Source organism: Diceros bicornis, chromosome 18, assembly GCF_020826845.1.
Source record: "Diceros bicornis minor isolate mBicDic1 chromosome 18, mDicBic1.mat.cur, whole genome shotgun sequence".
NCBI lineage: Eukaryota > Metazoa > Chordata > Mammalia > Perissodactyla > Rhinocerotidae > Diceros > Diceros bicornis.
Genome location: NC_080757.1, coordinates 8,391,533 through 8,398,071, shown reverse-complemented (window position 1 = coordinate 8,398,071; position 6,539 = coordinate 8,391,533).

The window sequence follows — 6,539 nt, the reverse complement described above, 5'->3', positions numbered from 1 at the left end:
CAGCATGAAGAAGGCCCTTCTTCCTACATAAATTCCACAGGCTTCTCTTCTTTCCATCCAGAAAAAGAAAAGAGACAAAAATGTAAGAGTTGATCACATGCATGTAAGCCATTGTCCTCTGATTGATAGATATGTCTCTGCAACATTGCCATGTTAGATTGGTTGAATCTTTCCTTTACTTTCAGGTAGTGAATTAATTGGGGAAGGGCCAGGATCTCTTCTAAATTAGATACGATTTTAGCACTCTGTGGGTGTAATACTTGTGACTTTTTAAACGAACAATAATAAATCTTTCTAAAAGCAAACAACAGTGAATCATCAAAAAGTAGCTAAAATATTATGGTTTTAACAAGATGTTTATTTGTGTTTACATTTTTAGATAAGATTTTTTCTGAGTTGTTTAAAAAATATCAGTAAAACATCTAAGTATTCAATGCTTAGCAGTAGAGGGAGGTTGGCATGGAATAGTCTATTACCCCTGGGTAGTTCTAAGTGCAGCTGAGAACTCACTGTCACAATTCATTCTGTCCTAAATGGTCCTTTAATCCCGGAACTCAAATGAGGGTAGTCTCTGAGAATAAGACATTCTGAAAAAATGATTTCCCAGCATTTATGAGCAGTCGTTCGGAAGCACCGTCTACTTACATAACTGCAGAAAACATGAAAATGGTGTACAATTAAGAGTTGTTCCCAGCTTCATTAAACTAAATCCCCTCTGTCATCAATAAAATGAATAAAGCCAAGTCTTACCTCTGGAGTTCCAGATGAAACTGCAGGTTCAGAAGAGTCTAACACTTGTAAAACAGCAAGTTTCTTCTTAGTGACGCTCTGAAATTCCAGTAAGATAGTTACAGAATTAAACTTTCCCTGGTCTGAAGCTTGGCTCTGGGAAAATAAAAGTCAAAGTTGGGAGGAACAGTTTCATGCTCAGAGATGTGCTTGGAGAAGGGGTGAGTTATTTCTGCCCCTTGGGGTCCTTCAAGTCTCAAAGCCCCCATCACTCACCTCTGGATTCTTGGTGGAGATAAGACAGGAGGGATCCGTGCTGCTTATATAGGAACTAAAGTGCTGATGCTGCAGCTCTCTTCTCTTTGTTAGGGCAAGACATTTGGCAACATGAACCCTCAGCATAATTTGCACTGACATTTGGCATGTTTGGATATACTTAGAAGTATTCATATCATTTTGAGTATGTGAACCAATCTCCTATAAATAATTTGACAGGGACCAATCTGCCAGCAGAGAATGCTTTCTAGTATGCTGGGAAGATTATCTTTGACAGTGCCTGGTGGGGCCTCAAAGTAAGTTTCTATGAACTATATTCCATTTGGCAAACTCTTTCATGCATGCCTCTGGTAACCCAGTGATCAGATACTTAGCGATACACTGCTGTCAGGGCCCTAACTACTTTTCCTTATTTTTTGCCACAGGGACCCCCAACTTCATTCCGTTGGGTCACTGCTAGGGCTTACCTTTGGGGTCTGGGCTTGGGCAGCAGAGCCAAGGTGAGGAAGATTCTACACTGAGTCTCCACCATTGGGCCAGTGCCCACCCACCTAACATTGAGAAAAATATTTTATTAGAAAATAATAAGCATTTATGGTAGGAAAAAATACAGATAAGCAAAGAGGAAAAAAGTCTATAATCCCAATATGCAGAGATAAAATAAGACATGGATCTATAAGTGGGATCATACTATATACATATATACATGTATAGTACATATATGTTTTACAATATACTTTAAAAATTATATCATAGGTTATTTTCATAACCCTAACATAATTTACACCCTTATTCTTTAAACAAATTATATTATAATCATTCTTTTTAAACTAAAATCTTTCCTGTTTTAAAGGTCAGTTATACAGCAGAGTTTCACCTATTTTAAGTGATGGTTGTATGAGGTTTCTTTGCTATTTTAGATAACAACAACAACAAACAAACACATAGAGACAGAGATTGGATTACCAGAGGGGAAGGGGGGGAAGGAGGAGGGCGAAAGGGATAATTCGGCACATGCGTGTGGTGATGGGTTGTAATTAGTATTTGGGTGGTGAACATGATGTAATCTATGCAGAAATAGAAGTATAATGATGTACACCTGAAATTTATACAATGTTATAAACCAATGTTACTGCAAAAAACAAAAAATTAAAAAAAATTTTTTAAACTTTACAGTAAAATTCACTTCTTTTGTTGTATAGTTCTATGAGTTTTTGAATGTGCCTTGGTTCTTATAACCACTGCCACAGACAGGATGCAGAACAATTCAATTTCTATGAGTTTTGATAAATACATACAGTTGTGTAACCTCTTACATTCTAATAGCATGAAAAAATTAAAGCCTTATGGATTAGGCTAAAATTCCCCTTTGAAGAACACTCACAATGGAAGTAGCTCCCTTCTCTCTAGAGGTAACTTACCACCAATACCAGTTTGGTTTGTAATATTCCAGATCTTTTCTGTGCATTTACTAATATATATTTAGGAAAATATAAAATAGTGAAACTGGCCTAAGAAAAGTGGCCCACAGAAAATATATAATTAGATGTTTAAAATATATTATAAATAGTATCATAGTTTACATATTTACCAACTTACTTTTTTCATTCTATACTCTTGGATCATTTTCCATGTTAGTGCATAAATTAAAATATGGAAAAATTTCAAACATATACAGAAGTGGAGAAAAAGGTATAATGAACCCACTGTACTCATCATCCAGCATTAATAATTATCAGTTCATGGTCAGTCTTGTTTCATATATACCCCTACCCATTCCCTCCATCCCTGGATTATTTTGATATTACTCATTTAGAAATATCTGTGTAGAATTCTGTATGTTCTAGACTGTAATAATTTCTTTTTTATACAAGTTGTAAAAGGTTTCTCCTGGTCTAATAATGGTCTTAACTTTTCTGTAGTGTCTCAGTCTTATAGCAGTTTTAAAATTTTACGTAGTCGAAGTTATAAAAATATTTATATTTTTGCTTTTTTGTGTGTATTGTAAAAGAACCTTCTCTAACTCAAGGACTCAAGGCCATAAATATGTTCTTCTATATTTTCAATCTAATGCTTTTGAAAAAAATATTGAGATTTGTGACCTAGCTGTATTTGTGTGTCTGTGTGTGTGCATGTGTGTGTGAATGTAATCTGTTTCTGGATTCCATATTTTATACTATATTTCTGTGCCAATAACACATATATTTTGATATCTAGTGGGCAGATTTCCCCTAATTATTCATTTATTTCAAAGTTGTCTTGACAATTCTTGCAGTCTACTGTAGAAATTTTAGAATCAGTTTTTCAGATTATATGTAAAATTCTGTGGGATTTTGATTTAGATTAAATTGAATTAATAAGTTAATTTGATGAGAATCGATATATTTACAATAATGAGCCCTTCAATCCACAAGTATGATATGTTTTTCCGTTTATTCCATCTGTTTTTCAAATGTTCTTCAGTCTTTTTTTTCGTAAAAGTCTTATGTATTTCTTATTAGGTTTATTCCTAGGAATTTTATAGTTTTTTGTTGGTATGGTGAATAGGATTATTTTTCCTATTATATTTTCTACTTGCTTATTACTGGCATGTGGCAGACGAGTTTGCCTACTCAGAACTTCAGTTTTGTTTGTGGCAGCAGTATGCCAACCAGACTTCATTCCCAGAGTCCTTTAAGTGCAAGCAAGAGTTGGTTGGGGGGACTTCCAGAAAAGCCCTTTAATGAAAGAGAGCAGACTGTGCTGGTACTGCCTTTCCCTTCTTATCCTTGTTCCTGCGTAGAACACAGATGTAATGCTGGATCTATAGCCTTGAAAGAAAGAACGAGAGAATTTCAGAGAGAGCTTTGACATCTGGGAGCTGAATTTTATTATGTGAAGAAAAAAACCAAACCACTAATATTAATGATACTGTTTACTCAGATTTTCTGTTACATAAAAACACAGTCCCTAGCAGATGCATGGTGTTTCAGAAAGTTATTGCAATGTTTTTCTATGTTATCTTTTATCTGGCCCCCCTTGCTGAATTTCCTTATGACTTCTAGTAATTTATTTGATTCTCTCCAGTTTTTGATGTATCATGCACAAATAATCACAATTTTCTGTCTTCTTTCTTTTGTAATTTATACATTGTTTTTTTCCTTCTCTTATTGCACTGCCTAAGACATTTAAAAGAACAATCCTGAACAGTAATACTAGGATACTTGTATACATATCCTATATAAGATAAGTGATCTTTATCTTGTTCCTGACTTTAATTGGATTGCATCTAATGTTTCATCAAGTTTGATATTTGCTGTATACTTTTTTATCTAGTTTGTCAATAATTTTAATCATAAAAATGAATTAAATTGTTCCATTCTTAGGTATATGACCAAGGGAATTGAAAACATATGCTTATACAAAAACTTGTACACAAATGTTCATAGCAGCATTATCCATAATAGCTAAAAAGTGAAAACAACCCAAATGTCCATCAACAGACAAAAGGATAAACAAAATGTGGTATATCCATACAGTGGAATATTATTCAGCCATAAAAAGGAATGAAGTACTGATACATGATATAACAATGATGAATCTTGAAAACACTACACTAAGTGAAAAAAGTCAGATATATGCACTCATATTTGATGATTCTATTTATATAAAATGTCAAGAATAGGCAAATCCGTAGATGCAGAAAGTAGGTCAGTGGTTGCCAGAGGATGGTCTGGAGAGGGGAGTTTAGGGAGTCGCTGCTGGTGGGGTTCTTTCTGAGGTGATGAAAATGTTCTGGAATTAGATAGTGGTTACAGTTGCATAACTTTGTGAATCCTCTAAAACCACTGAATTGTACATTTAAATGATGGATTTTATGGTATGTGAATTATATCTAAAAAAAAATGCATTGGATTTTATCAGTGTTTTTTCCTGCAGCTATTGAGATTATTTTTTTCTCCTCTAACTTGTTATTGTAGTGAATTATTTGGTAGATCTTCTCACTTTTACCAATCTAGAATTCACGAAACAAAACCTATTGATATAGGGGCCGGCCTGGTGGCGCAGGCGGTTAAGTGCGCGCGCTGCACTGCAGCGGCCCGGGCTTCGCTGGTTCGGATCCCAGGCATGCACTGGCGCACTGCTTGGCAAGCCATGCTGTGGCGGTGTCCCATATAAAGTGGAGGAAGATGGGCACGGATGTTAGCCCAGGGCCAGTCTTCCTCAGCAAAAAAAAAAAAAAAAAGGATTGGCAGATGTTAGCACAGGGTTGATCTCACCAAAAAAAAAAAACAAACCTATTGATATAATATTGTTTAATTCCCTGCTGCTTTAAGTTTACTAATTTTTTTGTGTGGGATGTCTGTATTTGAGTTCATATGGGACTAGGCCATAGTTTTCTTTTCTGGTTTTGATATCGGGATCATGCTAGTCTTGTAAAATGAGTAGCTTCCCATTTGTTTCTATTTTCTTCCACAGTGTGTTTAGGATGTGAATAATCTGTTCTGTGAAGGGTTGGTAGAGTTCCTTCATAGAACTCTTTGGGCCTGTAGCCTCTTTGGAGGGGAAATCTTTTACTCTTATTTAAGTTTTTTCATGACTATTGATTAGTCTGTTCAGAGTTTCTACTTGTTTTTTCTGGCCCATTTGGAAAATTTATGTTTTCCTAGAAAATTGCCCATTTCATGTGAGTTTTTAGGTTTTTTGGCATTTTTTTGTGCATATCTTTTTATAATTAAAAAACTCCTGTGTAGTCATTGATTCCTTTTTATTCTTTACATAGTTTAATCCTATTCTTCTTTTTAAATCATGTTTGCCAAAGTTTTGTCTTTCGTGTTGGTCTTTTTAATTTAGTTTTATCAACTAACCATTTTTTAATATTTTACTATATTCTGCTTTTAATCTTATTCATTCCTTTCTTTTATTTCTTTAGGTGTATTTTATTGGTCTGTATCTAGCATCTTGAATTGAAAGCTTACTTCATTTATTTTCATTCTTTTTTTTTTTTTTTTGGTGAGGAAGATTAGCCCTGAGCTAACATCTGTGGCCGATCCTTCTCCTTTTTGCTGAGGAATATTGGCCCTGGGCTAACATCTGTGCCCATCTTCCTCTACTTTTTATATGTGGGACGCCTGCCACAGCATGGCCTGATAAGTGCTGCTTAGGTCTGTGCCTGGGATCCAAACACGCGAACCCTGGGCTGCTGAAGCAGAGCACGTGAACTTAACCACTACACCACCGGGCCAGCCCCTTTCATTCTTTCTTATGATTTTACAAGTTCATTTGAGGTTATAAATTTTCTTTTGGTTACCACTTTGGCTGAATCCCACAGGTTGATATGTAGTACTCTGACTGTCCTTCAGTTATAATTATTTTAAAATATCTATTTCCATTCCAACCCCCAAATTGTGTAAAGCATGTTTGTTTTTTAAATTTCTAGATACATAAATTTGGGCGCTGAGGGGAAGGTTCTCTTTTAGCCGTTAATTCTTTTTTATCTTCTGTGTGTGTGTGTGTTTGTGTGGCACTTTGTTTCCTAGTAGGACCAATAGGAA